Genomic DNA, 27,694 nt, shown 5'->3' with positions numbered 1-27,694 from the left:
TATGCTCTCTATATCTCACCTCCAGACATTTTCACTGGTTGTCTCCCAAGCCTGGAACCTCCTACTTCCTCATCTCCACCTCCTGGCTTCCCTGACTCCCTTCAAGTCTCAGCTAAAGTTATACCTTCTACAAGAAGATTTTTCCATTGTCCTTAATCCTAATGCCATCCCTCTATTGATTTTCTCTAATTTTTCTTCTATGTATCTTGTTTGAATATTGTCTCATTAGATAGGTAAGCTCCTTAAAAGCTGGGATTATTTTTCACCTTTTTCATATTTCTAGTGCTTAGCACAGTGCTTGGCACATAGTAGGCACTTAATCAATGTTTGTTGACTATTTCAATCTGTTCCCTGAGTTTTGGGTGGGGAAAGGGTGGTTGGCCCTGTTCCTCTACCCCAGCCTCCATACAACTGTGAGCACACGACAGCCAAAGCATATGTTCTGCCCATGCAAGCCTAAGCCTGAGATTGGGCTGCCTTTTTTGTATTTGTTTGTTTGTTTTCTAATCTCAGCTGAACACAAACCTCTCCCAAGACACATATGCCTAGGCATAGAGGTAACCTAACGAGTCCAAGAGATATGAAAACTCTGGATCGGAAATACAGTGGGAATACCACAGTGACTACTCCAGCACTTCTGGAGAGGACTACTATGCACAAGAGGAGGGGCCCAATCCTGACCGTTTTACCAGCAGACATATAATAGGAGAGTCTGGGACTGTGGAGAGCCAATGTGAAATGGAAAATGGCTCATTAGCAATCCTATGAACTGCTTATGCTCTGTTGAAGGTTAAGTGTCAGCTTCCCAGCAGATTGTTAAAAGTAGTTCTCAATTAAGTTACTGAATCCTGTTTTAATCCTGTTTTGTTTTTGTCAAATATGTACTTGTGAATGTCCTGTGTTTAGTATTCTTTTTATGTTTAAAAATAAATTACCAATTCCATACCTGATCCATATTGTGCAATAAGAACCTTTTTTACTCTCAACTTTTTGGAGGAAAATAAATAAAAACATCCCCAGGGCCCCAGAGTGGGGGTCTTAATGAACTAAAGAGTGTAAAGACAATTTGTCTAACCCCTCTTATTAGAGGTCAGACTCCCCAGAACTGAATCTGGCCCAAAGCATGTGCCTGGGCCTCCAAGTAGAAAAGGGAATGTGCAATACCCCAGCACTGTGGACCTAGAAGTGGTTCCTTCACATTTGATTTTTTTTTAAGTCTTCAATAAAACTTTTTTTTTTTTAAAGAAAGTCTAAATTGTGTGCTCTTTCACAGCAGGAAAAGACAGCTCAGTCAGTTCACATGTATTTTCTTTTCTATGCGTATTTAATTTTCTCCCTTCTCCCAACCTTCCTTATTCAGCAATAAATGCAATAAAAAATGAGCAGAAATTGAAGACGACTGGCAGGTTTTCCCAAGGAACTCGAGAATGTGAGAAAAACTGAACACTGAAGGGTAGTGGCCTTAAAAGTACTTTCTTGAAGTCATGTCTTTACTGTCTCAGATTAATCATATTGCTTGGAATTACTGGCTTGCAAATAAATACAATTAAAAAAACATTTTCTTTTATATAGAAAACAGATGGGTGCTTGTTTTCTAATAAAGCAAAAATCGTGACAGAATGAAAAAGGAAAAGGAAGGGAATCTCTCCAAAACCTACAAATTTTAATTGCTTCTTCCTCCCCAAGAGTACCAAGGGATCCTTTTTTTCTCCCTCATAGACTGAGAATTTAGCTGTTCAGCATCTACTAGAGTTAACAGGAATCACATGGCTTAATGCCTGTACATCCCATTGAAAAGCACCCCTTAGAGAGGTAAAACTGTAAATCAGCCATTTAAAATCATGAGATTGTTGTTCAAGGTCTTTTTAAAGACTCCTACAGAAAATCCCTCGTCCATTATTGTGAAGAGCAAAAAATAAATGACAACCAGTCCTACTAAATGATAATCCTACAAAGCACACATTCAGTCCACTTGAAGAGGACAACATTGATAGGAATGTTCCATTTGAATGGCCCATTGTTCTGCTGATAATTCAAATTCACATCAACTCTAATAAGCTCTTGTCTAAATATGAGACAACAACCCAAAGTAATAGTTTTTACATAGATCATCAAACACACATACACCACACCCCTTTATTTCAATTAATAACTAAGAAAAACAATTCAGTCACTTAGTAATACCTAAAGAGCAATACTTGCAGTATTTGCAGGGCAGTGAAATGTCTACTTCAGGGAAAGAGATATAGGGAGCAGTAATCAGAATCTCCATCCTGAAAATCTTACAATCAAATAGAAGAGATAGGCTCAATAACAAACATATTCTCTACATAAAATATAGAAGCTATAATTTCAACATGAATTGGATGCAAAGCCAACATCATTGTTCACTCTGATTTGTCTTTTTAATATCTGGTTACCCAAGTAATAGTTTAACATCTGGTCACATGAACATGGTAAGAGGCCAAATGTTTCAGACTGGTCTCTAGTCTACTGGGCCCATAGCTGGGCCTTAAGGTGAAGTTGTACAAGCACCAGCTGTTTGTATGTAAAGTCTCAATAGCTCCTATAGTTATTAAATTACTCCCATATTAATAATAATAATAGCATTAATATAGCACTTTATGGTTTACAAAGCACTTTACAAATATCTCATTAATTACAGATAGTTTAAATTTAAATAATTTCATTAATTACAAATAATTTATAATTATCTCATTAATCATGCTATTGATAGGTGCTATTATCATCCCCATTTTGTAGATGAGGAAACTGAAGCAGACAGAAGTTAAGTGACTTATTTGCCCAGGGTCACATAGCTACTAAGTAGTTGAGGCTGAATTTGAACTCAGGATTTTCAGATTCAAGGTTTAGCATTCTATCTATGGTACCACGGAGCTGCCATCTGCTATAGTAGATCCAACCTTTTTAATCTTAAAAAAAAAATATCAAGAAGACTGTTAACACAAATCTTCATGTAGAAGAAAGGAAGCTATTCCACTCACCTCACCCCCATCCCCCATTAAGTCAGAAAGATTAGGAATATTGTCAGTGGTGTCTTGCTTCTGATCTGAAGGGAATAGAAAAGGGGGGGGGTGGTTTTTTTTCCCCTGAAAGTGAACCAAACAAGAAGAAGATACTGAGAACTGTGGAAGATGGCTAGAGTTACATCCTGCAGAGTCTAAGGAGAGTGTGGTGATTACTTCTTCAGCTCATCTTGATGGGGGGTTGTCCAAACAGAGAGTGGTTTTTGAAAAATCCGATGAGATGAAAACAGAACCCCAACCTGGGGAAAATCATCAAGAATGCCAAAGAGTAAAAACTGAGCTCTCTTTCCTCCTTTCCCTATATTTGTTGGCAAGAAAAGTTGCCAAAGCTTAAGATCACATGTGGCAAACTTTTTTGAGACAATTTTCTAATTGGGAGAGTGTGAATTTCCTAGTGAGAGCAGGATAAGAGGCATGTCGATGCTTTTGTGAAAGAATGGTGCTGCTGTAGATGCCAATGTATTATTTTTAAAAAGTACTTAGGGGAAAAATTATTCATCTGCCCTTTATCTTGAAGGGATTCAATAGTTTAGAAATTTCTAGGTAGTTTTTTTCTCTCCCTCTGAGTTCATAGGATTGTTATACATTGACTTGACTATCTAAATGTGAAACTTAGGCATTCAATTAGGAAACTAAGTGAGAAAATTTTATGAGTAACAGAATTGTGTTTTTTTTAATAAAATAACCATTTATTGCCTTCCAGTATATTTTAACTTAATATTGTATGTCTTCCTTGACATCTAGTTAAAGGAATAGTTTTATCTAGCTGAAATTGATGAAATCTAAAATGTATAATTAATGAGCTCCTCTGCAGAAGGGTGGAAAATTAACTTTATTTCTCTTGGAAAAGGTGTTATTCTCATGAATAACCAAATTACTCTAAGACATTGGAAGTGGTTTAATTTAATAGGCTTAGAGAATCCAAAGAATTCTAAATCTTTGATTTTGATTCTTCTTTATTCAAAGCAGAGTATGAGTTATCATCAGCCCATGAACCATCCTCTAAAGTAAGAAAAGAAAGGCCCCTCAGAAGCAATGATCTGGGCTTCTACTGCCTTTATGTCTCAAAGGTACTTACTACATTTAGGCTGCACAGTGGATAAAATGCTGGACTTGAAAAGAAGACCTGAGTTCAAATCCTGCCTCAGGTACTTATTCATTTGCTATATGACCCTGGGCAGGTCACTTAATTTCTCTCTGCCTCAGTTTCCTTATCGTAAACTGGGATAATAATAGGACCCACCTCCCAGTGTTGTTGTGGCTATTAATGAGATAATATTTGTAAAGTGCTTTGTAAAATATAAATGCTAGACGTAACTATTTTTACAAAGCTATGCATGCATTGTTGAATGAATGCTGTATTTCATTTACAGATTTCTTCAGCCACCTTGTCTTTTTTTTGGACATGTGACTCACAGGGACAAGGCAAGAGGTCTGCTCCATGGGATTCCTGTAGATTTTTGACAGGCTGAATAAAAACAGTCAGAAAATTACAAGGCTCCAAAAGAGTAAACATTAAGGATGACCATTTACATCAAAAGGCAGATAACAGTTGAAACTTCTTGGTGGGAAAATCTAAGGACCCCTTCTTACCTCAGTCCAACATTTGATCTTCAGCTATTCCTTGGTCTAGACTATTTAACATCCCTCCCTGTTCTTCCCCAACTGTGGCTACCCTTGTCACCAAAAGCATTTGACAGGGCACCAGCCACAAGACCACTGTGATCAATATTCCAAGGAGGTCACAGACAGAGGGAACGTCCTCCCTTTAGATTTATAGCACCACTTTTTGGGGTAGCAAAAACACTGGAAGCAAAGTGGATATTTATCACTTAGTGAATGACAACAAACTGTGGTATATGAATGTAATGGAATATTACCATGCTGTAAGAAAAGATGAATATAAAGAATTCAAAAAAATTTAAGAAGATTTGTATAAACTGATGACAAGTAAACAGAATAAAGAGAACAATTTACACAATTACTACAATAATATACAGGAGAAAAAATTGAAAGATACCAGAACTTAGGTCAATATAGTCATGAAATAACTTTAGCATATTGATGGTGAAATGTGCCTTCCTCCTTTGAGCGAAAGTATAGTGGATTATAGGCTCAAAACTGGGAATATGTTGTTAGCCAAACAAGGCAAAATGGCTAACAAAGGAGGATTCTACTGGGAAGATGAAAGTCATTGGTAAATGATTAACAAAAGAGCATTAATAAAAATTTATTTTAAAAAATTACAACTGTAGTCATTTTTAAGGGTATAATACAGGGCCTTGGCAAATCACAGTGGGTTTCCTCACTCTCCCCTTCCCCCCATTTTTACAAAAGTGAAATCTAATTGAAGTAAAAAGATAGCTTCTTTTGAAAGAAAATAAAAGAGACAGAGATGTCACAAAATGCTAACAGATATGCTAGAGGGTGTGTGTACAAATGAAATAGAGACTTGTTGCTAGGCAACCTATCACTACTCCTCAGACCTATCAGCGCCCACCCTTATATGTAGACTATTAGGAGTAGGAAACTCGAGGCTTTCTTAGCACCACCTGGCAAGGAACCTCTTTCTTCTCAACCCATTGTGTCACTACCCACAATTTCTGCTACTCAGTTCCGAAAGAAATTAAGCTCCACTCAATCCCCAAAATGTAGGGACATGAGTGAGCACCTGGATCTATTGTACCTTAGGAATGTCCCTGGTTATGACATTTACAGTGATCTTATGAGGCACAAGGTAAGCCACCCTGAAACAATACAATAGCAAGATAGAAGAGGCATTGCTGGATCCTTCATAGCTGAAAGGGAAAGAAAATGGATATGTATATATGTGTGTATGTGTATTATATATATGCATGTATATGCATGTATATATGTATGTAATATCAAGCAATGATCAACCAAGATTCCAGAGGACCAATGATGAACCATACTACTCATGTCCTGACATATGTGGGATGGACTCAAAATACAAAGTCAGATATATGTTTTTGCCCCTGGCCAATGTGTGAAAGTTTGGGTTTTTTGTTTGTTTGTTTTACTTGACTATATTTGTTATAAAGGATTTTGTTTTCCTTTCTTTTCAGTTGGGGGAGGTTGGGAGGGAGATAAATTAAATGCTTAGTTTAAAAAAGTAAAATAAAATAAAAGTTACATAAAAAAGAAAAATATCAAACCTGATTTTCTTCAGATGTTAGAACAATTAGTATAGAATCTTGTTTCTTGATTAGGTCACCTGGATGAAGTATCAGTAGCCTTAGAAGATACCCAATTTGCCTTCCCAAATTTTTAGAAATGAAAATTCATCAAAGCCCTTCAAAATTTTCAGGAAAAAAATGTAAAGATTTAATATCTTTATACCAATAAGCTACTAAAGTACCTGAAGTCCAATTTATGTATAACCAACAGAACTCACTACGACATAGCATGGCAAAATTAGTGGCAAGAGGATTTTTGTTTTATTTGTTTTTGTTTTGTTTTGGTTCAGTTTGGTTTTTTGCTAAGGTGGTTTTTCTAGGTTCATTAGACCACTTGTTTTATATTGATCAAACTTTTATGAGACATGAAGATAATCAGAATAAATGTGTTTTCCTTTATCTATTTCTCATTTTTCACCATCAACAGTTTCTTTGAATAGGTCAACTCAGGGCTGCTATAAAATTTCATGCAATTGTCTTCCCCTTCCCTTCCCATTTTTATCCATTCTTTTAATTTGGAATGATTTTTGCCTTCACTATTAGTAGACGATCTCACTGACAGCTAATTCAGAAATTACCACATCAATAAACAGTTGTTTCCCTTAAGTAACAATACGGTTGATTTCATTTCTTGTGATATTGTTTATGTCTAGCACCTTCTGACCCTCTTCACAAAGAAACTATTTATGACCTATGGATACTAAAAATATTGAAAGTATCTCCTGGCTTTCTTATAGTATTTTATTTTTTCCAGTTCCATGTAAAGATAGTTTTCAACATTCACTTTTATAAGATTTTTGAATTCCAAATTTTTTTTCTCCCTGCCTACTCCCCTTTCCTCCCCTCCTCCCACTCAAGATGGCAAGCAAGTTGATATAGGCTATACATGTACAATCATATTATACATATTTCCACATTAGCCATGTTGTGATAGAAGAATTAGAACAAAAGAGAAAAACCATAAGAAAGAAAAAATTAAAAAGTGAGAAAACAGTATGTTTCAATCTGCATTTAGACTCCATAGTCCTTTTTCTCGATGTGGATATCATTTTCCTTCATGAGTCTTTTGGAATTGTCTTAGATCACTGTTTTGCTGAGAAGAGCTAAGTCTATCAAAGTTGCTCATTGCACTATGTTGGTGTTACTGTGTACAATGTTTTCCTGGTTCTAATCACTTCACTCAGCATGAGTTATGTAAGTCTTTCCAGATTTTTCTGAAATCCACCTGCTCATCATATTTTATGGAACAATAGTATTCTATTACATTCATATACCACAACTTGTTCAGCCATTCTCCAACTGATGGGCATCTCCTCAATTTCCAATTCTTTGCCACCATGAAAAGAGCTGCTCTAAATATTTTTGTACATGTGGATCCTTTTCCCATTTATATGATCTCTTTGGGATACAGATCTAAAAGTGGTATTACTGGGTCCAAGGGTATGCGTATTTTTATAGCCCTTTGGGCATAGTTCCAAATTGCTCTCCAGAATGGTTGGATCAGTTCACAACTCGACTAATAATGCATTAGTGTTGCAATTTTCCCACATCTTCTCCAACATTTATCATTTTCCTTTTTTGTCATATTAGCCAAAGTGATAGGTGTGTGGTAATACCTCAGAGTTGTTTTAATTTGCATTTCTCTAATTAATATTGATTTAGAGCATTTTTCATATGACTAAAGATAGCTTTAATTTTTTCATCTGAAAACTGTCTGTTCATATCCATTGACCATTTTTCAATTGGGGAATGACTTGTATTCTTATAAATTTGACTCAGTTCTCTATATATTTTAAAAATGAGGCCTTTACCAGGTACACTGGTTATAAAAATCATATCCCAGTTTTCTACTTCTCTTCAAATCTTGGTTGCATTGACTTTGTGCAAAAACTTTTTTAATTCAATGTAATCAAAATTATCTATTTTGCATTTCATAATGTTCTCTATCTCTTTTTGGTCATAAATTCTTCCATTCTCCATCAATCTGACAGGTAAACTATTCCTTGCTCTCCTAATTTGCTTATGCTAAATCATGGACCCAATTTGATCTTACCTTGGTACACAGTGTAAGATGTTGGTCTGTGCCTAATTTCTGCTATACTATTTTCCAGTTTTCCCAGTAGTTTATGTCAAATAGTGAGTTCTTATCCCAGAAGTTGGAGTCTTTGGGTTTATCAAACAGTAGATCACTATAGTCATAGATTACTGTATCTTGTGTACCTAACCTATTCCACTGATACACCACCCTGTTTCTTAGCCAGTACCAAATAGTTTTGATGATTGCTGCTTTATAATACAGTTTTAGATCTGATACAGCTAGGCCACCTTCCCTTACATTTCTTTTCATTAACATCCTTGATATTCTTTTGCTTTTGTTCTTCCAGATGAATTTTGTTATTATTTTTTCTAGCTCCATAAACTAATTTTTTGACAGTTTGATTGGTATGGCACTGAATAAATAAATTAATTTAGGTAGAATTGTCATTTTTTATATTAGCTCAGCCTATTCATGAGCAACTGACATTTTTCCAATTATTTAGATCTGACTTTATTTGTGTGAAAAGCGTTTTGTAATTGTGTTCATATAGTCCTTCGGTTTGTTTCAGTAGGTAGATTCCTACCTACTGTATGTACACACACACGTATACACACACACACACATATATTTGTTTGCTTGTTGTCTCCCCCATTAGATCATGAGCTTCTTGAGGACTGGGACTGTCTTTTGCCTCTTTTTGAATCCCCAGCATTTAGTACCTGGCTCAACGTAGGTGCTTAATAAATGTTTATTGACTGACTGAACACAGCAGGTAAGTAGGAGTGGAGAAGGTGGATGTAATCCAAGGTGGGGGTTTGGCAAGGCATGAACAGTGATAGAATAAAGGAGCAAGGAATTCAGGAGTAGTAGACAACATGTAATTGAACTGGTTAACTGTAGGACTGAAGTTGAGAACTAGAAAGTGAAGTCAGAGAAGGAATAATGGCTTGAAAAAGTAGTCATGAAACTGGAAGTCATAATGATGATGGAGAAGAACTTGGGGGTGTAAGGTATGAGGAGAGATAAAATGATAGGTGTTTATGGTCAGATGGAGAAGTGTCAGAGTTTTTCACCATGGAAGTACAACATTCCTATATGAGAGTTAAATCTGGGGTATGACTATCCCTGTGTGGCTAAGGTAAAATAAAGATCACAAGTTCTGAGAAGTTTTAGGAACTGGGAAGTGAAGGTGTTTGAGGGAACAATTACATATATGCTGAAGTCCCCTTACAAAAGCACAGGAGTTGGCAAGGTGAGGAAGATAATGAGTCAGACACTGAATTCCTTGAGAGAAGAGGGAGAACTAAACCTGGGGGGCCAGCAGACATTCTTCAAAACCTGGATTACAAAATAACTATATATAAGATACAATATCTCTCTCTCTCTCTCTTCTCTCTCTCCATAAATATATATGTTATATATATATATATGTATTCATATATATATGCACACATATATATTAGAGTTGGAGGAAGGTAGTTGGGGGAACCAGGAAAGGAATCTTTGAATATGTCCTTAAGCCTGTTTCAAGTAACTTAAATGGGACAAAGAATGACAACTGGAAGTAGATGATTATTTTGCCATTGGAAGGACTTTTGTTAACTATTTAACGAAGAGAATATGAAGCAACTCACTGGGTGTATGTCTTATTATTTACTGCTTTTTAAATCATTTTATGATCTCTATCAAAATGACCAAAACCTTCAACAAGTAAAGGATGATTTAAAGTGGAATTCCATTAGATTGTAAGCTCCTTGAGGGCAGGGACTATCTTTTTGCCCCTTTTTGTATCCCCAGCACTTAGGACAGTGTCTGGCACATAGTAGATGCTTAATAAATGCTTATTGATTGATTGAATTCCACTAGTACAAATAATCATTAAGTAGTTTAGGAAAAACTATTTTTACCTTTGATCTTATTTTTGCAAAAGAAGAGGTGAAATGTTCTCTTGTTGATTCATCCAGGCATCTGAAATATCTATCTTTCTGTTGATAGCCATTTTGTTTGACACTAAGAATGTATTCAACATAGCAAAATAGTTCCATCTACTTATGATACTAATATTTGAGCTGGACTAAAGATTTACTTTTTTAAAAATCTTCAATGTTCAGCTACTAATGGCTAATTTCCAGGTTCTATTTTGAAGATAATAATTAGGTTTGGATAATTTTTACCAACTTTGTTATGTAAATCACACCTTAGGGAAAATATATTGGACAAAATAACACAATAATGTTGAAAAACCATTTTATCCTGAATGATTTTTAAAAAAAAAAAACCTATTGAGGCTGATGAGAAAGGTGCCAGGCATTTTGCCAATTAAACTGACTCCTGGATCATATTAGAACACAGTTCCAAATTCTTCTCAATGTCTTTTAAAATAAAACAACCCTATTTTGCACCAATTAGGTTTGGATAATTTTTACCAACTTTGTTGACAGGAAAGGGAATGTTCCTTCTAGGTGTTGGCACAGTGGGGCAAAGTCCTGGTTATAAGTCCATAGTTATGTCTTTGCTTTATGAATTGCACATGCAGTGGAAGGCAGGCTTTCCAGAGGCAAAAGGTAAGAAAATAAATTGACCTTAGATAATCTTTAGTTTTTGTGACACCAGCTTCATTAGAGAAAGCACAATGAACATGACCTTGTAGAACAGTGTTCTATTCTGACTTCAAAAGAACTGAAATATCTAGTTTTGATGGAATAGTCCAAATCCAATGATAGACTCAAGACATCTGCTGTGCTGAATGTAACAGAACTTAGGAAACAGATCATATCTAGTTTCACAATAGTAGTGAACCCTTTATAAGAAGTAGAATTATTTGAAATGGTAGCCATTGTGATTGGAGGAGGGAAGGGCAAATATTCATCTGAATCCAAAAATCCAAATTTTCATCATAGATTCAGGTATCCCCATTGCCATTGCCTCCTTCCCTAAATCATTCTGTATATAACATTGAGTATAATATCAAAGGGCTTACCCATTTCTAATGCATAGCATGAAAGTAAAGTGAATAAAACTCTCTAAGTTCAGCTTTGAGAGGCTGACTCATGCCTTTAGCAAGTCACAATCCTTCTGCCTCATCTGTTTGTTCATTTGTATTATGAGCTAGTCAATTGCTGGTTTTCATTCTTGTGTCTGGGCAGAAGTATAAGGTCTAGGGCAAAGATGGTGAGATCCTTAATGGTACTCTTCTGTCTCACTTCCCACACTTGACTGGATAGCTAGCTGACTGATGCAATCAGAGCGTGAATGAAAGTACCTTTGTTATCTCTTCTCCCTACCTGTATGCCCTTGTACATTGAATAGCCAATGATCTTTGTGTTTTATCTTTTGGAAAGGTCACAATAGATGCCAAATACAATTCAGGGGAGAAGTCTGAACAATTTACCTATTTTAAGGAAGCCCCTTTCTCCCCAGGAATCAGTGCTATGTAGCAGCAAAGGACCTCTTTTTAGGATATAGAGAAGAGAATTCTGGGTCCTCAGTGGCTATTATTTTGGACAACCTTCCTGCCTCATTAAAGCCTTCCTTGATGATTTGAGCTCACACTGATCTCACCTTATTCTCAGGCCTGTGGCTCTTGTTTGTCTGAACCTGACAGGCATCACTTTGTTAATAATAAGAGCTAGGGCTATCTCACTTGCTCCTTACAACAACCCTGGGAAGTAGGTGCTATTTTTACCCCCATTTTATAGATGGGGAAACTCAAGCAGGCAGAGGTTAAAGCAACTTGCCCACAGGCAAAAAGCTAGTGTTTGAGGCAAGATTTGAACTCAGGGCTAATCCCAAGTCTTTCTGGCTCTAGATATAGTGCTCTATCCACTGTGCCACCTAGCTAACTGAAGCTTTGGACTCTATTGTCCTAATCTCCAATTGTCTCTACTACACAGTTTGGGATACCATGTTATAGTATGCTAAATGAAGAATCTTAGTTTTTACCAGGGTGTCCTTCAGATCTGGGATGTTTTTCCTTCTCAATGTCTCCTGATCATCCTCCAGTTTCCTTCAAGGCTCAGCTCAAGCACCAGCTATACAAGACCTTTTCTGATTTCTCCACTTATTACTTCACTATCTCCCCCTTCATCATTACTTTGTATTTATTGTGTATGTGTAGCAGTATTTTATCTTTGTCTCTACATGCTCTGTGCCTAACACACAAATCAGTGCTTATTGAATTAACTTTAACTGGACTCAGCTCTAGGTTCACATTCAGGCTTTAACTTGCTATAAAATTAGGCCTATCATTAATCCCTTGGAATTAGGCAACTTTCTAAGAATCCCCTGATACCATATAAAAGGGTAGCATATTAATTGGTAGAGGCAGTTTCCACTGCCACAAAATGAGTCAGTCAACAAGCAATACAATACAATGTAATACAATACAGTGATACAATACACATTTATTAAGTACCTTCTATGTATCAGGCACTGTGTTAAATGCTGGGGATAAAAATAAGAAAGACAGTCTCTAACCTCAAAGAGCTTACAATTTAATGGGGGTATGTTGTTGTTCAGTCATTTCAGGTATGTCCAACTCTTTGGGACCCCACTTTCTTGGCGAAGATACTTGGAATGGTTTGCTATTTCCTTTTCTAGCTCATTTTACAGATTATGAAACTGAGGCAAACAGGATTAAGTTATTTGACCAGGGTAACACAGCAAGTGTCTGAAGTCGCATTTGACTCCAGGTCAGGCACCTAGCTGCCCCAGCGGAGGAATACAACACAAAAAAGGAAGCTGAAAAGGGGAAAACAGGAGGCATCTTGTTCCGTGGAGTTTAAACCAAGCAGAACAGCAAACGGAAAGTGGAAAATGAGATGGAGAGCCCTGGTGCAGTGTTCTATATAGGAGAGGTTTCAGAGGAGGATCTGGCCCTCCAATCAGAAGAGAAAGGAGCTCAGGGAGATGGGAAGGTGTTGAGTATCCAAGGCTTGATTGAGTTACCTGCACGATGTTGACCTAGAAGATCAATCGGCTTATCCTGGGAGGGACCTCTTATTCTGTGAAGTTGAAATCCAGCAGAGCTGCAGAGGGAAAGTGGAGTATTTATTAGGCACTTAATATATGCTAGATACTTCTCCACTGGAGAAATAAATGACAAACCATTCCAGCATCTTTGCCAAGAGAACCCCCTGGATAGTATGGTCCACAGGACCACAAAGAATTGGACACAACCGAATGACTGAACAACGACAAATATGCCAGGCACACTGTTAAAGGTGGGAGAAACAGAGTAAAAAAAAAATAGACCCTGCTCTCAAGGAGAGCTAACATCTTTCAAGGGAGATAACATCTAAATACCTACAAGATATATATGGAATATGTGAAGGTTATCTGAAAGGAGAAGGCATCAGCAGTGGGAAATTGGGTCTGGGGAGGACTAGAAAAAAAGACTTCTGCAGAAGGTGAGGTTTGAGCTGAGTCCTGAAGGAAGCCAGGGAGACCAAGAGACAATGTGATAAGGCAAAGTTCTCCTGGTATGCAGGACAGTGGGATTGCAAAGGTGCAACGCATCTATTTCAAAAAAGGCTTGTAGCTAGATCTGAGAGAATGTAGGTAAGGGAGAAAGGTTGTATGTGTAAGTTATAAGAAGTCTGGAAACTTAGGAATGAACCACCTTATTTGCTTATAATGATCTCAATCAGCACTTCTTAAACTGTGGATCGAGACCCTATATGGGGTTGTGAAAAATTTGGCAACAACAAAAGATTTCTGAACGTACAAAGACCAAAAATTAATTAAAAATCAAACGCAAAATGAATCAGAGGTGTTTCTGGCAGCACTGGCCCCTGATGCATTGTACAACTTCACTGAAGCCTAGGTTCTGAACACAAAGCATGCGAACTTTGCACCGCCCGTGCCTTCAGGCCACAGGATGCTAACACATGCTGCCTAAACACAAGGGGTCACAAGTAGAAAAAGTTTAAGAATCCCTGAATGGTATACTATTTGCCCATGAATTGACTGATTTTTATAATCTTATTTTCCCAACTAAATTCTTTATGTTTCCAAACTGTCTCTGTTACTTTTTTGGTGTCTCTTATTAGTATGGTGCCAATAGAGAGAGCACTGTTTTTGGAATCAAGATCCAGGTTCAAATAATGACTCTGCCATTTAAGGCACCTCCCATCTGAGCCTCAGGTTGCCTATCTTTAAAAGGGCATATAATACTTGGACTACTTACTTCATAGGGTTTGGGGAGGAAAATTTAGGGAGGAAAATAATTTATACATTAAAATACACGAATGTGATAGATTAATAATAATAGTAGTAGTAGGCACAAAGTCAGTACTCAAAAAATATTGATTGATCTGTTAAGAACTGAGTTTTGGGGAGTAAGGAGAGGAATAGAAAATAAGAATAATCAATAATCCTTTCTCCTCTCACACACATCATACCTTAGCACAATCCAAGCCATGTAGTTCCATGGATCATTTAGAAGAGATTACTGTTGAAAATCAGCTAGTTTCTAGTGTTTCCAGGTGCCACTACTGTGCCCTGCTCAATTCTATTCAATTCTACCACCCTCCCTCTAAGCTCTGACTGCATATAAGGTACTTGAGGAGTTCTTCATTTTTGTCTTTAAATCACCAGTGATTCAAGCAGCACCAGACACATTTTAGGCTTTATTTAACCAGTTCAAGTGGATTGATTGATATCTGCACTGCACAGTGCTTGTTGGAATGTAAAGACAAAAGCAAAAAACAAAAATAAAAATAAAAATTCCAAACCTTCAAGGTGTTTATATTCTACTTCCCACACAACATTTTCATTTTAACAAAAGTACCAGTGCTTTAATTCAAAGGAGTGGATATTTGGGGATTTCTGGCTGGGGAGGCTGAAGGAGAAGGTTAGAAATGGAAGAGGATTTAGTCAAATCAGGGATTTTAGTATTCTGCCACTTATAAAAGCTAAATCTTATGACCTATGTATTTATTAAGGTTTTACTACTTGTGGAGCACTATGTTATTATCCATCTCAATCGAGAATAAAGAAAATAAGAGTAGAAATAATATCTTCTCTACACAAATGGAAAGGAATTTTGATTGCACTTTCCTGAGGATATGTGGAAAAATTAAATGCATTAAAAATATTAAATGGAAATATATTATTGAAACCAGACCCTATAGTACAATTCTATATTCAGAACTTTACTGACACCCTCCCTCCAAATTCTAATCAAAACTCCTTCCCATGCCCTCTGGGCGTTGAATAAATTGGATAAAGATTTTTTTAGGAGGACAAAAGACATAAAGCTTTATGAAAGAATCACTGCAAAAATATTGATTAAGCCCTCATTATGTAAAGAGCTAAGTGGAAACAAACACAAAAGTGGACAGTCTCAGCCCTCAAGGGGTTTACATTCTAATTCCTCCCACATAGGGTTGCATTTTAACACAAGTGTCATTACTAAAGTAGTCAATTGCCAGGAGAGAAAGACTTGCCCATTTTGCCAGGTATAAGGTTAGCCCTGCATGGCCTTAGAAGCACTCAGCATGATAAAAGCAGGAAAAATAATTCTTGTGGGAAAAAAAAGTCACTTAGGAGGTAAACATAATAAACTGAATAATTTGTGGGAATAATTAGTGTTGAGGTTAGAGCTTAGTGAGTAATTAGCTTGTAGTTACATAAAACAGTTATGTTGAAGCAAGCCGGCTATTTAATTTAAAAAGAGCAGCTCAAATAAAGAACTGTAGTTTGGCTTAAGATTGGGTTAAAGGGATAAACAACTTATTAGAGGAGAGCTTTCAGTTCTAACAGTTAATTGGTTTGGTATTGAATAAGAAAATAAACAAAGTTGGGCATAAAGATTACCCGACTTGTCACCACTCTATAGCACTTTTTTTTTTTGTATAAGCAAGGAGTATTAAAATGAAAGCCTTTATGAAAAACAAGATAAAAATGAAGAAGGAATATAGGTCTAGTCATCAGGAAAAAACATATTTGCTCACCCATGCCTAATACTACATCCATATCTAGCTTCCAAGTCCAGTAGAATTAGTCTGGAAATATTCTAGATGAGCTGGAAGCCAGAAGTATTTGTTTTTAGATTCATAGGGTCATAAATTTAGATCAGAATGCCTCTTTCTGTATCCTCAGCACTTAGCACAGTGCCTAGCACATAGTACGTGCTTGATAAATGTTAATTGACTGAACTTAAAGGTCAAAAGGCCCAAACTCTTCATTTTATGGATCAATCAATAACATTTATTAAGAACCTACTATGTGCCAGTTGGGGGCATACTGGATAGAGTACTGGGCTTAGAATCAAGAAGATTCACTGTCATGAGTTCAAATCCAGCCCTCAATGGTAAAAAATGAGTTAGAGAAGGAAATGGAAAAGCACTCCAGTACTTTTACCAAGAAAGCCCCAAAATGAGGATACAACTCAACAACAACAACAACAACATGTGTCAGGCACTATGCTAAGCCCTGGGGATACAGAAAGAGGCAAAGGACAATCCCTGCCCTCAATGAGTTTACAATATAATGGGATAAGTAAAATGAGGCTTTAAGGAGGGAAATGACTTGTCCATGATAACACTGCTATTGCTGTAAGTGATAGAGATAGAATTAGAAAACCTTCTCTTACTCCAAATTCAGCATTTATTCTATTGCACCACACATTTTTAGTTTCTACCAAGTAGGCAAAGAAGAACCTTTTGGTTCCCCTTGCAGCAGTTGGCATAGCAACATTTATAATAAGGAACTTAAATATTTTTTACCCTGATGGGAAAACTTATACACTGGCCATTAGATTCCAGGAAAAGCAAGAATTTCAAGATGGAGATAATATTTATAAAGCACTTAGCATAATGCCTGGCACATAATAGGCACTTAATACATGTTTGTTCTCTTTCCCCCACTTCTGGTCATCTAAGGTGTTTCCCCTAGTCTGCAACTACCACCCTGACCCCTTTAGCTATCAATATGAATTGTTGCCTCCCATCCCTATTGGCAATCCCACTAAACCATTAAACAATTTGCAGTATTAACTAGAGGAAACCCTTACCTAAGATAATTATAGATGGATAGGACAAAGTATTCAGGGAACCATAGGGAACAATCATGGCCAAGAATGTAGGTATAAAGGTACAAATGCTCTCTAATTTCAAAGATTCCACTATGTTACTAGACATAAAATTAATCACTCATTCTCCATTGAATTTAGATATAAATGTATTTAAATCAAGGATTTAAGCAGAGCATCACATAGGGCAGCTAGGTAGCCCAACCTGTAGTTAGGAAAACTCATCTTCCTGATTTCAAATCTGGCCTTGGGTAAGTCACTTAACCCTGTTTGCCTCAGTTTCCTCATCTGCAAAATGAACTAGGGAAGGAAATGGTAAACCACTCCAGTATCTTTGCCAAGAAAACACTAAATGGAGTCAGACATGGCTGAAATGACTGATCAACAACAATTATAAATCAACACCAACTTTCATTAGCATGAAGACAACTGAAAAGAAAAGGGAAAGAATCAAACATTATATGTATATGTTCATATACAATATAATTCATATGAATCAAGTCACACTTGAAAATAAAGAGATTTTCTGCCCAAAAAGGAAATAATCATTTTTTAAATTATTTTCTCATTGTTAATATGACCTGTGATAAGGTTTCATCTCTTTATCTTTCCTCATTTTCTAGGAAAGGTACAAAACAAAACTTGTCTATGCATTTATAGGTATTAAAACAACCAGATGACTAATTGTTAATTATAGAATTAAAGAAAATTACATGTAACTCTATTCAAAGGACCTTAGCTTTTGTTGTACAAAAGTGGGTAGAACTTGTGCTATCTGTTTTGACATCCTTGTCAATTTCTGCTTTAACAAACCTATGACCACCTGCAATTAGTAAGTACTATGCTTTTAAAAAATCTTCCGGTTAGGTCTATTTAGTGGCTTCTTTGCTGTCACAAGTTCTTCTGTTCAAGTCCTTTGCAATGTTACAGTAAAAGAAAACTCAAAGCTCATTATAATTGACAAGCATAGAAATGCATAAAACTAGTTTCCATAAGAAAGGACTGAAAGTTTCTTTTGCAATTAATTGTTTCATTTATTTTTAGCATTCTTTTTTTTTTAATTTTAAGTTCCAAATTTTTTGTCTCCCTACTATCCCTCCTCCACCCAACCAATCTGGTATCAATTATACGTGTGAGACCATTTTTGCAATTAATTGTAAGACAACCTCCACTGATTTGCCATGTCCAGTTTCTCACTAGTGCTCTGCCCCATTGTCTATTTAACCTATTTGGCTTCAGGGATAGTCAAAGAGAGCCACAAAATTTGAAAGGAATCTCTTGGTCTCTATTGTAGGAAAATGGAAAGCCAGGCCACCACACCTCAGAACTGAAAAGATCACTGATGATTATTCGGCTCTGCTTTGCCTTTGTGTACCCTTCTTATTCATCTGCCCTGGGCTCCTTTACTATGGCTCCTCCCTTCCACAGGCAGTAGGCTAAACCAGACTATGCTATGCTCAGAGGCCTACAGAGGCCTGTGGTACACCCTTCCACCTGCGTTGTATTTGTGTATGGAGGGGAGTGAGAGTGAAAGAGAAGGGAAGGAGTTCTCCCCAACTGGTCATTGTTGTTCAGTCATTAAGTCATGTCTGACTCTTCGTGACCCCGGGAACCATACTGTCTGTGGAGTTTTTCTTGACAAAATACTGAAATGGTTTGCCATTTCCTTTTCCAGTGGATTAAGGAAAGAGAAGTTAAGTCATTTGTCCAGGTTAACACACTAGTAAATGTCTGAGGCAGGATTTGAAATCAGGTCTTCCTGACTCCAGGCCCAGTGCTCTATCCACTGAGCCACCTAGCTGCCTCCCCCTCTACCCTCACTAGTTACATGAGCATATAAAAGATGCCTTTTACCTCCTCACAATAACATATGGAACTTTAACTGCCTGCTGACCCTGGAGCCTTTTCACAGAAGTATAGTTTCTCTAATGCTACAAATGGACAAATGTAGATGCTGGCAGGGGTGGGGAAAAGAATGTGTCCATTTTTTTAATCCTTATTTAGTTGGACAATGTTTTATGGACTTGGACTTGATACTTTCTCTAAACAATACCATATCATGGAAAGAGAATGGAACAAAGGATGTTTTTGTAACTAAGTTTTGGTTGTGTTAAATAAATGCAGAGTGGAAGTTTACATATTTATGTGGGTGTAATGATGTAATTTAATTCCAGAAAACTCATACATTTACAAGTTGGTGTTAGGATATGTATACATTCCTAAGCACTGAGACTAGCAATTCATTTATACAAAATTATAAAAGGCGTTACCAATAGGAAAAAAAAATACTGCCACCTTCATGGTGAAAAGAAAATCTTTAAAATAAAGACAAAGGCGAATCATTTTGCTATTTTTGACAATCTCTTGTAAGTTTAAGACTGAATACATTAAGTTCTACCCTTCCAAGTTAGGGGAGCATAAGAACTCTCTTTCCCAAGCCACAAACATGGGGTTCTTAGGATGTATTGCCTCCTTTTACTTCCTTCACAGATTATCCAGATTACTGTGCTTATCTGGATGCCTAGTCTAGAATATCAATAATAATTGTAGCTAAGATTTATATAGCATTTACTATGTACCAGGCATGTTACTAAGCACTCTACAATTATTATCTCATTTGAGTTCACAAGAACCCTGGAGAGTATTGGAAGCACCCACCTCCCCCTAGCCTCACCTGATTAGTTGGTTCCTCGCAGACTTTTCAATTTAAGGAAAATATCTACACCCCACTCAATGTAGCCCTACTGACTCTTCCTTTTTGTACAAGAAAACTCAAATAAAAGAAAAAAAGTGAAAAATAGCATGCTTCCGTCTGTATTCAATCAATATCAGTTCCTGATAGGACTTTTTCTACCATAGCTGGTTGGCTATGTGGCTGGCACCATAACCCCCTACTCTTTTTAGTTTCTTTTTATGTGCTGTTTTCCCCCATTAGAATATAAACTCTTTGAGGGCAAAGACTTTCTTTCTACTTCTATTTGTATTTTCAGTGCTTGGCATACTACCTAGCACATGATAAGCACTTGAAAAATGCTTCTTGATTAATCAGCAGAGGTCTAGCCTGAGTAATTTGAACCTGAGTTCAAATCTGACCTTAACCACATACTAGATGTGAACCCTGGGCAAGGCACTTAATCCTGTTTGCCTTAGTTTCCTTATTTGTAAAATGAGCTAGAGAAGGAAACCATTCTAGTATCTTTGCCAAGAAAATCCTTAATGGGCTCACAAAGAGTCAGCTATGACCGACACCAACGGAATAACAGCAACAATTTTAAGGCTAAGACAGAGCATCTTCTATAACTCCAAAGTTCTACCTTTATTATCACTATCCAATTGCAAGATTGGTTGCAATTGTACCAAGGTTATGCCATAGTTCTTCTGGAACTGAGATGATCCTTGAATTGAGTATAAGGTCTGATCATCCTGTCTGACAGGACCTACTTGGAAAAGAGGAGTTGTATCCAAGTTAGAAATTATTTGGGTTTTTTTGTTGTTGTTTATTGGTTTTGTGTTTGTGGGGTGCGTGCGTGTGTGTGTGAGTGTGTGTGTGTGTGTGTGTGTGTGTGTGTGTGTAAGAACGACCTTCCCAGAGTCCCTGAAATCATATTATATAGGTAGATTGTTGCTTTCTCCTCATATACATATGTCCTCCTCTGCGCAGGAAACCCTGAGCATCTTCCCTCCATTATCAGCCTTCCACTGTCTATAGCAAAAAAGCATCATCTTTGAATTCAGTGTGTCAACCACAGAATATCTCAGCCCCTGTGTGTTTTGAATTAGCCTTTTTCCAAAGACATTACCATTTGTTTCAGCCTTGACTTAATGGAACAATTGCCACTAGCTATGTGACTAAACAAGTGACTGGTCTTTGGTCTCTTTGTGTATAAAATGAGAAACTTCAGCAAGATGATCTAAGGTGGCTTCAAGTTCAACTATTCTAGGATTCTTCTACTTTCTGTTTTCTCCTGCCTCTGCTCAGGAAAGGAATGTTAACCTGCTCTCACAAACAACATAACTGAAAAAGACTACTTCACACCAACACAACATCCTGGATCTCCTTCACTATGCAGATGAGGGAGATCCATCACAGGAATAATCGTTATTATTGTATTTGACATCTTAAGAAATTTGGATTGCATTACAGAAGTTCTATTCATTTTCCTATCTGCATTAAGTAGGTAGAGGTTAGACATTATCTTCATATCACTATTAGGAATACTGAAGAACTTGAAGATTTTTAGGTGGTTGACTCCAAGCTATACCATAAATCATCAGATGAGCCAGTAGTAGACTTCCAGTGAGTGCTTTATCAACTTGATCTTTTTAGGGTAATAAACTCTAATGGCAAGTTTCTAAGAAGCTAAAAGAGAAAAAGAAATCCAATGAAATATAATTCCTTTGTTAAATATGCTTAATGTGTTCTTTCAAACTTGATCTTTTGTTGCAAATAATGAAATTTTAGCATTTAGGCAGCATTTTTAATCCACAAAGCACTTTTCAAATTTTAACTAATTAACCCTCACAACCCCTTTCAGAGTGAGAGAAAAGAATTATTTCATACTTCTGCTCCTTTATGTGGCTATATACTTTCTGTAAAGTGTATATTAAATACTTTGTTTTTTGATTCACCAGGATATTAGTGACACTGATAAAAAAAAGATCTTGTTTTTTTAATTAATTGTCTTTGTGTGTAACACAATAGAAACTTGTTGAAAATACTGATGAAATATTCTGGAAATTTTATTGAAATAAAACAATATTATAGGATTTGAGACCCTGATAATATTATATGTTTAGTGTGACATGAAATAATTTGAAAATATAACAAGTTAATGTTATTAATTGGAATGTATCTTATTCTCAAATGAGAGAAAGAATTGTTTTTAAAGTATCTTTTCTAAGTTCATCAAATGACTCTTACCTGGACCCGTTGAGTATAAAATTTTGATATTGCAATTACTAGCAAAAACAATATGTCCAGTTGCTAGGTTTACCAATCCATATCAATAGTTTGGAGACTTAAAGGTTTCACAAAAGATCAAGCAGGTCAGCAATGTACGAAGCTTTCATTATGGCACATATTAACTCATACAAATGCAATGGCTAAATTGGAATATGCCTCATGGAACATGTGTGAAGACAGGCCTGCAAGGGCCATCCAAGGGAACATGAGCTAAACTCCTACTGCAACTTCTGAGGACATGTGTTGACCAATGTTGAAGGATTATATATTTTGGGACACTGAGAAATTCCTTTATTGGTCCCTTCTCAAGTATGTCTGCATCAAGAGGTTTGGCCACTGAGTCAGGAGGGACTTACTCAGTGGACCTTAAAGGGAGTAAATCTACCCTCTGGTGCGTAGGCCCACACATGTGCTAGCTGCCACATGTAAGCAATCTGCCATTTCTAGACATACTGTACCCCTAATCCTCTCTCTCCAGAAGAGAGACTCTTCCAGGAGTCCTGAAGCAGGACCAATGGGAAGAGAGATTGCCAGAGATAATGAGAAAAGGTTCCTGAGGAGTGAGCCTGGTGTGAGTGTATAGACCTGGAGCTGAGAAAGGTTCTCCTCCTGGAGAGGGACAGGGTTAAATATCCCACTCACCCTAGAGTCAGGAGTGGTTTTGTGCTGTTAGAAAGCCTCCAAATCTAAAATAAGACACTCAGGAGCAGTGAGAAACAGGGGGCAAGAGAAAAGGGATTCAGGAAAAGAATACATTCAGTTCTGAGTCTTAGTTGTAGGAGGGCGCATGGTCAGACCTCAGACATAATGACCTTTAGGAGTAAGGAAAGGGGTCATCAGTGGTTCTTGTTATCTTGGACTTGGCCAGTCACTCATAAGCTCCATGTGTGAGGTGTAAGAATGCCTGTTCTTCCATCCAAGGGCAGCTCACCAATATAAGTAAAGGTCATTGGTTTTATGTTGAGTAGGGGTGGATCCTGCTTGGGTCCATCTGGATTAGTTCAGTCAGTCAGCAAGACTTATGACACAGATAGGGACACGCTAGGGATTAGGTGAAAAAGCCCTAGTTACATAGACACACGAAAGAGATGAAAGCTTCTGGTTTTATGTATGAAAGTTTATAAAAAAAAAAAAGAGCAGGGTAGAGGTCATAGGATCATTGGTTTAGAGTTGGAGTCATTGAGTCCAATGCCCTTATTTTACAGATAAAGGAATTCACTTAAGTAGGAAGTGAAAGCCAGAAGTGAACCCTTGGCCTCTGAGTCAAAATCCCATGTCATTTTCCTTTATGGCAAGTGGAAGGGCTGAGCCTAGAGCGGAGGAAGCCTGCTTCAAGTGAGTTCAGAGAACCCCTCACATCGCCCCCCCAAACAGAGAGAAATTCTGGACTATCTCACTAGGGTACAATATAAAATGTTTAGGTGCCTATCTATTCCCAAACATTTCAAAATAGAAGAATATGAAGTGACCTCACTTTGGGGGGTTGGTTTAGACTCAGTGACCCCTACAATACTTATCAGTAAACTATATTTAAGAGACGAAGCATGGTTTTTGCATCCCTGAAGTGCTGGTGTTTAGCTGATGAATACTGATATTTTTCTTCTGCTTTGAAACAGGCCTAGATGACTTAGCTTATTTTGAGATACATAGGGTAAAGGTTTGTCTGCTGGCCTAGAAACCCCAAGTAATCAGCCCTAAGTGCTTAACCTTTTTTGGGAGACTCACATTTGTCCAAGGGTTACCTGATCTTGCTTTTCTCACAATGAACCTGATTATCTTTTTGTTGGGTGAGTGTAGAATTCTACTCCCATTGTCCTTATAGTGTGGCAAGGATATATTCAGAGAATCTAGGTACCCTATGGTATTTCAGAGCCCCAGAGAATTTTGGTGGTCCCCATGTAAAAGTCCCCATGTAAATTTTTCTAGACCTTTACTTGGATTCTCTATATGTTTCAGAGATCTCTGGAGAAAAATTTGAGTTCTCTATATTGTTGTAGGGAATCAGAGGAATTTACAACATTAAACCCCCTCAGTGAGTTTGAGGTGCTTAGAGGAAGAGGGAGAGGAATCAATAAACATTTATTAAGTGCCTCCTACTGTGCCAAGTGCTGAGTATACAAAAAGAGGCAAAAGACAGTCCCTGCCTACAAGGGTCTAATCTAATGGGGAAGACAACATGTAAACAAATATATACAATATATACAAATATATACAAAGCAAGGTATGTAGAGGATAAATATGAAATAATTAAAAAGAGAGAAGGCACTGAAAGGCACTGGAAAGGTGAGATTTTAGTTGGGACTTAAGAAGTTCCCCACTCCCACCACAACCTGCACCACCTATCCAGCCAAGCTTGTTTTACAAGCACCAAGCCAAATCTGTTTGGTTTCTAACCTGAGGATGACTGCAGTTGATTCCAGAACTTAAATCCTATGGGGGAGAGCTCCAATTGGTCTGGGAAACTCTGTAGAGATTTTCTTTGAGATAGGAAGCTAAATTTTCTTCACCTTTCTTTATTACCTTTGAGTTGGGGAAGACCATTTCCAGAACCAAGACAATCCCTTGCTAACTTACCAAGTACAACAATTAATTTTTGGTTTTTTTTGTCTGTTTTTTGAGGTTGGGTTTCCCTGTCTCACCCAGTCGGGAAGTGCAGCAGCCATTCATGGCCAGTACCCACTGATGATCATCAGGGGAACTCCAGTCTGCTCAGTTTTTGACCTGAACCAATTCTCTCTTCCTTAGGCAGCCTGGTAGTCCCTTGTTCCTGGGAGCTCATCATATTGCTATGGACATCTGGTCAGCTTAGCCCACTGCAGCTCCGTACTCCCAGGCTCAAAGGATCCACCAGCCTCTACCTCCATAATAGCAGGAAATCATAGGCATGTATCATTGCATCACCATCACCAGCTATACAGTAATTTTTTAAAGTGTTCTTTGTTTGCTGAAGCTGTATAACTGTATTTGGGGCAATTATGATTTTCCTCTGTACATGTCAGACTGTATAAGATCTTTGCCCCATGGGCTGTTTTGAGACTTCCCTGTATGGCATAGGAGGACTAAGTAAAAGAACAATGCTTACGTCTCTCCAGCATCCCAGAGAACTATTCTAGATTAGGGACATAAACAATGTGTTCAAAATGCACCCCAGCTGATTTGCTAAGGATAATAATTACTTTTTTAAAAGGGGTGTACATACCAGTCCTTATGAGCATGCTCTACCTGAGGCATTCCTTCCATGTGGTATTTGGAGCACACACAGTATTCTATCTCTGTTTCCTATTCATTTACCATTTTTCAAAAGTGGGTGTTGGGATTGACTGCTGCATATAGAACTGGGTTCGCATACAAAGGGCTGCAGTGACTTAACCTTGGTCTCTCTCCTCCCCATCCCACCCCCTGCTATATTAGAGTGAGGAGAATGAACTCCTCTGGGTGGGGAATGAGTACGCAGACCTGCTGTTGCTTCTGACTCTGTTGTGTCCATTCTTTCTCATTTTTAGGTGAAGGAATACTGGAGACATTGTGAGCTTTGAAAGGTCAATGTGAACCCCCAGAGGTTCGGGAACTGAAGTCTATACCAGAGCCTGTTGGCAGCTAAGCCCAGTGCAGAGAGACCTGTGGGATTCAGCCCAGCAAAGCAGCTGTGAGTGGTGTCACTTTCCAGAGTGTCTTCATCCATAGGCTATGCCACTTGCAGAAGTGACATTGGTGGGGCAAATGTTTTATAGCAACTGCTTCAAGTTTGAGCCCACTGTTCTCAGGAACTAAGGTGGTTAGAGGTGAGTGCTCTTTGTTTAAGGGGAAGTTTTATATTTCAGTTTTTGCTACATCTTCTCAGGAAATACCCCTGTTGTAAAAGCTAAATGATGTTAATTGGTTAAATAACATTGAGTGATGAATAGTGGTATTGATAGTATTAGGAGAAGCTAACTGGTGCTGGTGATTGCTATTGGGGAGAGCATACCAGAATTGTAGCTTGAGCCAATAACATTAGAAAGACACCTTATGCCCTGCAGAGCTCTACAGCCCAGAGGGAAAGATGTAGATAGCCTTACCTGGGTCTCAGGATATTCATCAGTAGGACTCTAGATAAGGACCTTCAGAGTTTATAAACATCACACATAATTTCAAACAAAATAGCTTTTATGTTTAATATTAATTTTGAAATTAATAATTTACTAATGATGTTAATCATATATGAAATCCTTAAGTTTTTAATTTGGTAATTGGGGGAGATTATTAATCCCCCCAACAATTATTTTACCTAATTTAAAGTTCCATATGTAAATTTCTTCACCAGCAATTTAAAGAAGAGATATAGTTTGGGGTAGGAAATAGTTAGCTTTTGTGTCAGTTCACCTGAATTAAATATACTTATTGACTGTGTGGACAGATCACTTAGGCTTCTAGTACTCATAGACAACTCCAAGAATTTAAGTTGCTATATGGTGATAGATTTGCTTTTGTAGAGAGTGTCTTTACCAAAGGCTCTCTCTGATAAAGCACAGTGCTAATGCTTCATCTTGATACGGAGATGACTAGATTCTTGAAGCAGAGACAGGACATCCTTCCAAGCTTGAGAATGGGCCTGGTAACAAGAATGAATGTATGTAATTCAAAGATTAGCTAGCTGAAATCAGAGAAGTTGGTTGCAAGGTAATGACTTTATTGGTCCCAACAAATCTGTATTACCTTTTACTAAGTTATAAAAGAGTTGTGATTTGCATCTGTGGAGGAGTACATATATGAGTAAAGTCATAGGTCATTGAAGTAATTTTAAATGTCTCAAAATAGCCATGTATGCTTACCCACCAGACATGCATACTTAAAATCAAGTGGACTCTAAGCTCTGTGTCAGACAGGGCTTGAGCCTAACTAAAATTTATAAATCTCATATTGCCTAGGAGAATGTGACCAATTCAAAATACTTAACATCTATTTTTAAATGTCAATTATAAATGTAAGGAAAATCTTTGACCAAATTGAAGAGTTTTCCTAAATAACTTGATAAAGAGACGTAAAATAATTATCTAAACAAGTCAATAAGTCAATAACAGAATACAAACAGTTTGATAAATATTACAAGGCCATAGGATGAAGGTGACTGGAAGAGAATCAACTGTACCTCTGGTAGACTTTTTTTTTGTTTTTTGTTTCTAGGCAATTGGGATTAAGTGACTTGCCCAGGATCACACAGCTAGTACGTGTCAAGTGTTTGGTCTGAGGCTGGATTTGAACTCAGGTCCTCCTGACTTCAGGGCCCGTGCTCTATCCACTGCGCCACCTAGCTGCCCCTCTGGTAGACTTTAAAAGGCAAGTTAGTCCTTCTTTGAGTCAGTCAAAAAGAGAGCCAGCTATGGAGGAAGAACCCAGCCCTTTAGGACTTATTTGTTCTTCTTAGAGAGTAAAGAA

Source organism: Vombatus ursinus, unplaced genomic scaffold, assembly GCF_900497805.2.
Source record: "Vombatus ursinus unplaced genomic scaffold, bare-nosed wombat genome assembly UNPS02014816.1, whole genome shotgun sequence".
Taxonomy (NCBI): domain Eukaryota; kingdom Metazoa; phylum Chordata; class Mammalia; order Diprotodontia; family Vombatidae; genus Vombatus; species Vombatus ursinus.
This window is presented reverse-complemented; position numbering follows the sequence as displayed.